We start from the raw sequence: 11,831 nt of genomic DNA, 5'->3' as shown, positions 1-11,831 counted from the left end.
TCTGTGCACATCTCTCCGTGTCAGAGTCTGTTTCCAGGAAACAAGATTTCAGAAAATATACTAGCACCCCCACAGTTGACCACCTCCCTACATTGACCACCTCCTTAAGTTGGCCTAATCTTTACAGACCAGACAAGGCACCACATGTATGTATCAGTACAGGAGGCCCAGTTCCTATGTTGACAGTTTGTCACAGTCCCTTGGGTGGGTTATGAGTTGTTACAGAGTTCTACTGTAATATTAAGTTACAACAATTAGAACAATGTACCACCAACAAAGGAATCAACACCCCAGAAAATGACCTAGCTATAAATACGAATGGCATTTTCAAACCAGTTGTGGAAAACTAAGTAATTCAACAAAGGCTACTGGAATAATTACTTAACCAAGGGGTGAGATGGAGTAGGGGTGGGGGTGAGTAGGATGTTAAATAGTTTATCTCACAGCACTCACACCAAAATAAATTTCACATAAATTATAGAAATAAAAGAAAGTACACTTTTAAAGACTCCAAATTTTTTCTTTATTGTTTGGGATTCATCAAGGGTACAAATAATTAGGTTACACTAATTGCATTTGTTAGATAAAGTCCCTCTTATACTTGTGTCCTGCCCCCAAGAAGGGGTGCCATACACCGTGACCCCCCTCCTTCCTCCTCCCCTCTCCCTGCTACCTCATTCCCCTACCCCACCCTTTGTATTAGCCTCAAATTTTAAAATAATAATATTCATATGTTTGTGGAATGGTGAAGGAAGTCTTTTTTATCAAAAAAAAACATTAAGGGAAAGATAGATTTATATAGAGAAAATAACGTGCAACAAGAAACAAAATTAAAAGAAAAAATTTAAAACTTGAAATATAATAAAAATCTAACCCCACACCAAGGGGAATCTGTGCAGCCAGCCAGACCACAGACGCCAAATCTGAACTGCACAGTTTAGCTTTTTGTCCTGTGTGCAGTTTGGCGCCACCTTCTGTCCGCTGTTGTATTTGTCTAAAATCAGAAGAGGATTCTGGGCCAGGGATGGGTAGCCTGTTTAGTCGGGCGAACTCATTCTCGGACTCCTTATTCCACTTCCTCTTCCCTGATAACCCCCACTCACCTATCCACCTGCCATATCTCCCTTCCCACCCCAGAAGTTAAGAACTCTAGTCCACCTTCGTGGGGGCTGGATGCAGAATGGAAGCCAACAGCCAATCACTCTTTGTCTAAATCTTCAGCAATGTCGCATGATACCAGGAGTTTTCACTGCGCTCATCATGTACGGCCATCCAAGGGCTGAGGTTCCCTACAAAAAGTCATGAACAGGTCTACAAGTAGGTCTACAAGTAAGAGAGAACCATGTCAGTAAGAGATGGATACATGATGCACATAAGCAATTCATAAAATACGAATGGCAATAAACACAAAAAAGTTCCTGATGCCCTGCATCTTTAGTAAAGCAAAGAAAGGGATATTAAAACAGCGAGTTGCCATTTCAGCATCAACACAGGTCCAATGGGTTTCATAATAAATATCCATTTTAGCAAGTGTGTAGGGAAAAGGCATTAATCTCTTGCTGCATGAAGTATAAATTGACAAATCCTTCAACAGCACAGTTCAGTAACAGGTATCAAAAGCCTTTAAGAAAAGAGCATGTCCTTAGAGCCAGCGGTTCCATTTCTAGGAATTTATCCTTACATAATCACTTATTAATATATGTATATTCCTCTCAGCTGTTTATTATAGTGAAACAGCCATCATAAAATATCCAACAATGAAGAATCAATACGCTAGGTTATGAAACACCCAACAAAGTACATCAAAGAGCTGCAACACAGCCATTAAGAATGTTCATGCGTTGACCTAAAAAGATGTCGATCTTCTACTAAGAAATGAAAAATAGAGTTTCAAGACAATATATACAGGGGGATTTTTAAGAAAAATAATTGTATACATATTATATGCATGACTTTTTAAAGTCTAATATACATATGTATATAATATCAAAAAGTTAACAGTGCCTATTTAAGAGTAGTAAAAATATGGGAGATCTTTATTTTCCACTGCATTTTACATGCATTTTCTAATATTTTTGAAATAAACTTGTACTACTTGTAAAATTTTTTAAATCTTTAAAGAAAAGCTATCTGTATGCTTAAGTGTTTTTAGGATGAATACTCTCCTTTTTTCTTTTCAGTGAAAAAATAAAAGAATAACCAAGTGCTAAGTATTATGGTGGAAACTGTAAAAACAATAAGAAAGAAAAATTATGTGAAGAGGAAGAGAAGCTGGTAAATTAAGGGTTGGAGTAGGGGAAAGAAAAGTGTTCTAGAAGAGGTAGGCAAGTGTTCTTGAAAGGAGGCAAAGTGTAGATAATGGAAAAAAGAATAGACCATGGTTTTAGGCCTTGCTCCAGGATTAATCACGCCAAAAGCAGTTCTAGAAACACCCAGTTATCTACAACGAATAGGTCACAGCTTAGTACATAAATATTCCAAACTCCTTTTTAGAAATCCATATTGATGTCTACTCTACACCCATAAGGGCAGTAGTAGGCCCTGGACTTGCTGTTGAATGCCACTTTGGAAAGGTTTACCCAGCATCCTTCAACCAAGGTTCCGTGGGCACCTGGCTTCTCTGTCCCCCTCTGGGTCATGGGCACCAAAGGAGAAGAACAACTGCTAGCGGGGGCCTGCTCCCCACTCCATCTAGTCAACCCCCATATCAAAGCCAAGTCCTGTTCCTCTTCTCCCTTTTCAGAAGGATCTGGGTTTATAGTGGGTATTTCCCTTTGCTCCCATCCACAGCCCACCCTCCTAAGCCCCCAAATCTGCCTCCTCTCATCAGCCCTGCCTGTCCTAGGGCACAGGTCTGCCATAATTTCTCAACAGCCCTGTCCTCCCAAGGTAAGGCTTGTGCCTTACCTGTGTACCTAGCCTGCCTTTGTCACTATTCCTTGATGCATCTTGACAGGATTGCTTTGTTGACCACAGAGATCACCCATAGGATGATGATAATTTGGCTAAGAGGCAGCACCTGTGGCTCAAAGGAGTAGGGCCCTGGCCCCATATACTGGAGGTGGCAGGTTCAAACCTGACCTCAGCCAAAAACTGCAAATAATAATAATAATAATTTGGCTAAGTACTAGAAAGGTGTCCAAGAGTGTAACCATTGACACATACATCACATTCTCTTAGGAGTTTTTAATCATTTCTGTGCCCACAGTTAATGTCTCCCCTTTCCATTTCCAACCTGTGTATTTGGGAGTTCTCTTTCTTTCTTCCTTAACCAGGCTCAAGAAGAGGGTGTCTATTTTACTGGTCTCTTTAGAAGAACCAGCTTTCAAATGTATTTACATATTTTTTATTTTCTATTTCAATAATTTTGGCCTTTACCTTTATTAATTTATTTGTATGCATTTTATTTTATCTAGTTTTTCTTTTGAAACATTTTCACCCTAAGTTTCTTCACCTTTAGTCTTTCTTCTTTAGTAATTCAACTGTCAGAGGCTATAAATTTTCTTTAGTATATATTGTTAGCCAACATCCAAAATTCCAGGTCTGAAGTGCACTTTTTATTATTTATGTCTGAGTGATTTATAATATCATTTTTCACTTCCTTTTTGGTAAGAAGATTGTAAGAGGGGTTTTTTTGTTTGTTTAGGGGGACAACTGGGTGTGCTAGGATTCAATTTGATTTTGATACTAACTACCTGGAGTTAGATCAGACTCCACAAGCTTCAGGGTCAGTCTCCTCTGTCCCCGCTGCAGACGCTAGCCACAGGTGTCAGGTCCCTGGGTTACCCACACTGCTGTCTGATGTGGCTGCCAAGGTGCGGGGTTCCCACAACCTTCACCCCCTTCAGATTTGATTGTTTCTTAGAATGACTCACAGAACCCAGGAAAACACTTAACTCACTATAACCAGTCACTCAGGAACGGTCAAGTGGCAGAGGCAGGCAAGATCTGGGGGCAGGAACGGAGCCTTCAAGGCCTCTCTAGAAGCACCAGACTCCCATCACCTCCACGTGCCCATGGAAGCTCTCTGACCCCCACCATTTAGGGGTTACGGAGGTTTCATTACATAGGCATGATCGTGGCCACTGGCGATTAACTCAATATCCAGCCCATCTCCCCTCCCCAGAGGTTGGGGGATAGGGCAGAAAGTGCCAAGCTTCTGATCAAGGTTTGATCTCTTTGGAGACCAGTCCCCGTCCCGAAACTATCTAGGGGCCCCCAGTTGCCAGTCATCTCATGAGCATCCAAAAGACACACGTCCCTAAAGTCATTTCCCAATATATGTATTAATGCTATAGTTATTTAGGAGAATGCAGAGACTGCATCAGTTTACAAATTAAGTGTTTTCTGGTTGTCTTTTTATTATTTAGTTCTAAACATAACTCAGAGGAGGGCGGCGCCTGTGGCTCAGTCGGTGGGGCGCCGGCCCCATATACCGAGGGTGGCGGGTTCAAACCCGGCCCCGGCCAAACTGCAACCAAAAAATAGCTGGGCGTTGTGGCGGGCGCCTGTAGTCCCAGCTACTTGGGAGGCTGAGGCAAGAGAATCGCTTAAGCCCAGGAGTTGGAGGTTGCTGTGAGCTGTGTGAGGCCACGGCACTCTACCGAGGGCCATAAAGTGAGACTCTGTCTCTACAAAAAAAAAAAATTAAAAAAAAAATGACTCAGAGGAAGAATATTAACTTCAAAGAATTTCTAGGCAAGTGTCCTCTTCCTCAGTTGGTTATCTTTACCAGGCCTTTCCTTGAGGTGGACATGGAGAGCCAGTAAGGACATCTAAGCACAATTGCCACTGAACTCTCTACCCAATTCTCAAGTATAAGCGCTGAATTTTTGCTGCTAAAGCACAAGTAAAGAAAATCCCTCCTACTACCAGGCAGCACCTGTGGGTCAGTGGGTAGGGTGCCGGCCCCATATACCGAGGGTGGCAGGTTGGAACCCAGCCTGGGCCAAACTGCAACAAAAAATAGCCAGGCGCTGTGGCAGGTGCCTGTAGTCCCAGCTACTCGGGAGGTTGAAGCAAGAGAATTGCCTAAGCCCAGGAGTTGGAGGTTGCTGTGAGCTGTGACACCACAGTACTTTATGGAGGGCGATAAAGTGAGACTCTGTCTTTGAGGGAGAAAGAAAGAAAGAAAGAAGGAAGGAAGGAAGGAAGCAAGGAAGGAAGGAAGCAAGGAAGGAAGGAAGGAAGGAAGGAAGCAAGGAAGGAAGGAAGCAAGGAAGGAAGGAAAGAAGGAAAGAAAATCCCTCCTACTTGTGTCGTATCGAACACTTCCTAAATCTGAGAAGTAATGCATTTTTTTTTTCTTTTCTTGAGACAGAGTCTCGCTTTGTCACCCTTGGTAGAGTGCTGTAGCATCACAGCTCAAAGCAACCTCCAGCTCTAGGGCTTAGGCGATTCTCTGGCCTCAGCCTCCCGAGTAGCTGGGACTACAGTCACCTGCCACACGTCCAGCTATTTTTTGTTGCAGTTTGGCTGGGGCTGGGTTCGAACCTGCCACCCTTAGTATATGGGGCCAGCGCCCTGCCCACTGAGCCACAGTTGCCACCCAGAGAAGTAACACATTTAATAACCAAATTACTAAATCCTGAGCTGGAAGGGAACTTGAAAATTATATAGTCCAATATAATAATTTTACAAATCAGGCTTGATCTGGAGACATATGTATCAGAATTTTGGGAAACTTTTATAATATTGTGCTATAGTCTTGGGTCACAGAGGCCAAGAGACATGAAACCAAGGAAGGTTTCCCCTGAGCCTAGGAGATATGATCTTATCAAATAAAATGCCATCTCATTCTTTTGCTATGAAAGTGATATGAAACCCTTTGGTCAAGGGTTCCTTGACCGAAGATTTGAAGTGTCTGTGAGATGAGAGCACAAAAGGAGGCTGAGGGGTCAAGCTCCAAGAGACAGCGTGGGAAGCCCAGAGAACTGACTTGGCAATGGCAAGAGGCACAGGGGTGGCTCCTGCTCCAGCTGTAATCTGAATTACACACATCCGGTCTGAAGAAAAGTCCAGAAGGACCGTTTGAGCAAAGCCAACCCATAAAATCTGTGCTTGTTTCAATCCTTGACTTCGGACTCTGAAGGACAAAGCATCTCAACGTTTACCAAGTCACTCACCCATTCTCTTAACTCCCCACAAACCAGCTGACTGATCTTTAGGAAAATTAGAAAATTGAGCTATTTATAGAGATTCTAAAGCATTCACACACAAGTACAAAGCCAAGTCATTTTCTCCCAAAGCAGAATTTGGCAAACCAGCATGACCGATGACCAAAAAGATGTCTCCTGGTGGAGAAGAGGAAGCCTTTAAACAGAGACGCTTAACTATAGCTACTTAGAGAAATAATGGACGAGGGTGGTGGGGAAAGAAGATGGAAAAGGAGAGGAAGGAGTGGGGAAGAGAAATAACCACAGAATTGATGGATTTCCGGTGTCTGAAATCAATGATGATCCATGTGTGTGGCTGGTCCCACTGGAGGGGCCTCTCAGGACCCCAATTAGTGCAAACCCTTCTTTTCCATACAAGTAGATGAGTTTGGGGGGCTCACAGTGGCCACCAGCAGGAAGTTGACCTGCACAGTGAGTCTCTGCAGGGAGGTTCCCCGGTGAGTCTTACATGACCTTCCCTGCCCCCTCCCCAGACAGCACCTCCTCTCACTGCCAGGCCCCCTCCCTACCATCACACACACTGAGAACCACAAACCCAGAGGTGAAAAATAAAGATTTGTAAAACACAACACACAGTGTAAAGGTCAAGAGCAGCCAGTGACCCAAGTAGTTCATGAAACAAATTGGGAAATGTTGCTTTTTGTTAACTCAAGGAATATTTATTGTCTATCTGCAATCTGTCGGGCATTGCAGAGACCATTCACACATCAAATCTATGCTTTCTTTTGTACCGTCTCCCACAGGAAATTCTGCCAACATTCAACAAACACTCTACACCCTGTCACTTCCCTTTACTATTCTGCTTTTACACCTTCATTTGAAAAACACATAACAGAATATTCTCTGGAGTGAACAGACGATAGAAGCCCCAAGTTCTATTCTCAATTCTTTTTTGCAGTTTTTTTTTTTTTTTTTGGCCGGGGCCGGGTTTGAACCCTCCACCTCCAGTATATGGGGCCAGCACCCTACTCCTTGAGCCACAGGCACAATCCTATATTTCAGTATTTAATTTTCCTACTAATCTAAAAACTTTCAGCCTATTTATCTGAAAATGTTTTAAATAGTAGAGATTTATCTACTATTAAAATTTATCTACTAAAAAAATTAATGGTTACTTATTAATCATTTAATACATTTAATTACTTATCCTGTACTTATCACAAAAATCATATTCTAAAAACATCATATTCTATAATGAAGTGTAGTTAATATGATTATTTATAGGTAAAACATAAATTGCTAATCACAAACTATTCAAAATAACATACATTTTGAACAGCCAGCATTGATCTGGAAATCCAGACATCTAGGACTCAGCCTATCTCTTTTCAGCTATCACATACCAAAAACCTCCTGGATGTCAGACACCTTGCAGACAGCTAGCATCTCTAAGCATCCTGTTTCACTGGAACCTCCCCAGATTCTTGACACTTTCACTTTACAGATATAAGAAATGTCAACAACAAATCTGTGATCTTTGGCAACTTGTTACTTCAAACAAAGAGTATTAAATTTGGGAATGTCACAAAAAATGGGGGCTTATGTTTACTGAAGAATTCTAACACTTCAGGCAAGAATAGAATGGTCTTTATATATGTGGTTAAAGTCCTTCATCCACGAAACACCAACATTCTAGATAGTTCTCAAATCATAGAATCAAGATGAGTCTTTTTGATAGTTTCCCCATTGAAAAGTCACATAGAGACCAGGCATGGTGGCTCACACCTGTAATCCTGGAACTTTCAGAGGGAAAGATAGGAGAAGTGCTTAAGATCAGGAGTTCTAGGAGAGCCTGAGCAAAAGTGAGACCCCGCCTCTTTCCCAAAAATAGAAAAAAGATAGTCAGGCATGATGGTATGGTGCCTGCAGTCCCAGCTACTCGGAAGTCTGAGGCAGAAGGATCACCTGAGACCAGGAGTTTTAGGTTGAGCTATGATGACACCACTGGACTCTACACAGGGTGACAGAGTGAAACTCTGTCTCAAAAAAAAAAAAAAGTCACATAGATACAAGAAAGAAAGCATGAAAGCATGCTTAATACTAACAGGGCAGGAAATCCTGTGGGCGTATCTATATATTTACCTAATACTGACTCATTAAACAGAGAATTTGAGGCAATAGTGGATATTGTCTTCATGAAAAGTCTTTTCTAGCTTGGCGCTGTGGCTCAGCCCTGTAATCCCAGCTCTCTGGGAGGCAGAGGCGGGCAGATTGCCTGAGCTCTGGAGTTCAAGATCAACCTAAGCAAGAGTGAGACTCGTCTTTAAAAAATAGCTGGGTGCTTAAAGAAAGATGGAGACCTTACTTCTTTCATGTTTACATGGGTGGAGCTGGAACATATTCTTCTTAGCAAAGTATCTAAAGAATGGAAGAAAAAGTATCCAATGTACTCAGCCCTACTATGAAACTAATTTATAGCTTTCATATGAAAGCTATAACCCAATTATAGCCCAAGAATATGGGGAAAGGGGATAGGGAGGGGGGAGGATGGGTGGAGGGAGGGTAATTGGCGGGACCACACCTATGGTGCATCTTACAAGGGTACATGTGAAACTTACTAAATGTAGAATATAAATGTTTTAACACAATAACTAAGAAAAAGCCAGAAAGGCTATGTTAACCAGTGTGATGAAAATATTTCAAATTGTATATAAAACCAGCGCATGGTACCCCATGATTGCATTAATGTACACAGCTATGATTTAATAAAAAAAATAATAAAAATAAAAATAGCCAGGCGATGTGGCAGGTGCCTGTAGTCCCAGCTACTTGGGGTGCTGAGGCAGGAGGATCACCCAGGATTTTGAGTTTTCTGTGAGCTAGGACACCACGGCACTCTACCAAGGGCAACAAAGTGAGACTCTGTCTCAAAAAAAAAAAAAAAGAAAAAGCCTTTCCTATGGGTTATCACTGGAAAATGTCAGAGGAGCATCTTGCAAGAACTTAATTTTGAAGCTGAATTTTAAAAACAAGGAAGAGATGGATGCCAGCATTATAAATTACCTCCAGAGAAAAACCAAAAAAATAAGAAATGAAACAACATCTCAGTCAGTACAGGCTTCCTCATTGAGACCCAAATGTCCACAGATCCCAAAGCTAAATATTCCAAAGGTAAATACAGCTGCCAAAATGCAAAAAAAAACTACAACTCAGATGACAACTGAAGAAAAAAACGCCACAAACCCAAGCGAAGCTCAGAGGCAAAAGGCACGGTTAAATCCGGTCTTTTCTCATTCTTTCTACAAAAAACTTTCCATCTAGGCTCTTTAATTTCTGCATCTCATCGGATTTCCTGCATGGTGCTATTGTTCCTCGTTTTAAGCCTTTCAGCCAAATGTCCGCCTTTATGAAAATGGACAGATTACATTTCAGAATTTTAAAGGAAGAAAAGCCCAATGACTCTTCCTCCCCTCTCTGGCATTTGCATACCATTTAATCATTAGTGCTCAGAGCTTTCTCTGGTGTCATAGCTTTGGGGATGGGTGAGGCAAGATGGCCAGGACAGGATATGTTGGGTGCATTTTTTACCTACTTTAGAAGGGCGTTTTGAAAATTCCTCTGGCTTAACAATTTAAAAGTTTGGGGCGGCGCCTGTGGCTCAGGGAGTAGGGCGCCGGCCCCATATGCAGAGGGTGGCGGGTTCAAACCCAGCCCCAGCCAAAACTGCAACAACAAAAAAAATAGCCGGGCGTTGTGGCGGGCGCCTGTAGTCCCAGGTACTCAGGAGGCTGAGGCAAGAGAATCGCCTAAGCCCAGGAGTTGGAGGTTGCTGTGAGCTGTGTGACACCACGGCACTCTACCGAGGGCAATAAAGTGAGACTCTGTCTCTACAAAAAAAATAAATTAATTAATTAAAAAAAAAAAAAAAAAAAAACAATTTAAAAGTTTGCACCATCCCTGGTACCCTTTGTGGTGAGATGTTCCTGGAATATGAAGACCAGTGACATCGCATAACTGTGAAAACAGCACAGGTGCAGCATAAACACGGTAATTTAAACAGCTAGAGAGCAAAGAGAATCACCACCAATTTCACGGCGCATCACAGTCAAAGGCACTTCAAGGAAAGATTGAAAGGGCAGACACTGGATAATAAAAGATTCGATGCAAAGAGTAAGGCATGCACACAATTTAAAAGAGACCTCCAAGATAAGAAAGAAAATTTTAAATTAGAAAAAGTCATCTACTTATGTATAAAGCTAAGAAGGGTAAAATATATTTTTGAAAGCAACTATACTTATTTTTTAAAAGGCTTTTTTTAATTGTAAAAAACAGAAAAGAAAACTTACCATCATAATCATTTTTACATGTACAGTTTAGTAGTCTTAAATACACTCACTGTTTTGCAACCAACCACCAGAACTCTTTATTTTTCTTTTCTTTTTTTTTTTTTTTTTATTGTTGAGGATTCATTGAGGGTACAATAAGCCAGTTACACTGATTGCAATTGTTAGGTAAAGTCCCTCTTGCAATCATGTCTTGCCCCCATAAAGTGTGACACACACTAAGGCCCCACCCTCCTCCCTCCATCCCTCTTTCTGCTTCCCCCCCCATAAACTTAATTGTCATTAATTGTCCTCATATCAAGATTGAGTACATAGGATTCATGCTTCTCCATTCTTGTGATGCTTTACTAAGAATAATGTCTTCCACGTCCATCCAGGTTAATACAAAGGATGTAAAGTCTCCATTTTTTTTAGTGGCTGAATAGTATTCCATGGTATACATATACCACAGCTTGTTAATCCATTCCTGGGTTGGTGGGCATTTAGGCTGTTTCCACATTTTGGCGATTGTAAATTGAGCTGCAATAAACAGTCTAGTACAAGTGTCCTTATGATAAAAGGATTTTTTTCCTTCTGGGTAGATGCCCAGTAATGGGATTGCAGGATCGAATGGGAGGTCTAGCTTGAGTGCTTTGAGGTTTCTCCATACTTCCTTCCAGAAAGGTTGTATTAGTTTGCAGTAGAACTCTTTATTTTTCAAAACTAAAACTCCATACCCAGTAACCAACAATTCTCTATCTCCTCTTTCCAGCCCCTGGTAACTACCAGTCTACTTTCTTTTTTTTTTTTTTTTTTTTTGGCCAGGGCTGGGTTTGAACCTGCCACCTCCGGCATATGGGGCCGGTGCCCTACCCCTTTGAGCCACAGGCACCGCCCACTACCAGTCTACTTTCCATCTCCATGAACTTGACTACTCTAGGAACTTCATGTATGTGGAACTCTAAGGTTTTGTCTTGTTTTTCCAGAAATTTGTTCTCAGAGGCAGGGTCTTGCTATGTTGTCCAGCTGATAGTGCAGTGATGTGATCGCAGCTCACTGAGGCCTGGAACTCCTGGCCTCCAGCAATCCTCCCATCTCAGCCTCCTCAGTAGCTAGGACTACAGGTGTGAACTACCACACCAGCTACAGTATGTCTTTTAAAAGACACTTTGAACCAGAGGAACTAATAGCAGAAATGAAGAGAAATAATTTAAAGTACAAAGGGACAGAAAAGCAGGAAGCAAAAAGTGAACTGGGGAAGGTTCCAGATTTGGGGATCTATAACATGACCCAAACCATAACATTGTTATGAGAAGTAGATATAGAGCCTCTTTGCTAATCATCTTATGCAAAAATAGTAAAAAAAAAAAAAAAAAATGAGCAAAGAATAAAC

Source organism: Nycticebus coucang, chromosome 18 (assembly GCF_027406575.1).
Source record: "Nycticebus coucang isolate mNycCou1 chromosome 18, mNycCou1.pri, whole genome shotgun sequence".
NCBI classification, from domain to species: domain Eukaryota; kingdom Metazoa; phylum Chordata; class Mammalia; order Primates; family Lorisidae; genus Nycticebus; species Nycticebus coucang.
This window is presented reverse-complemented; position numbering follows the sequence as displayed.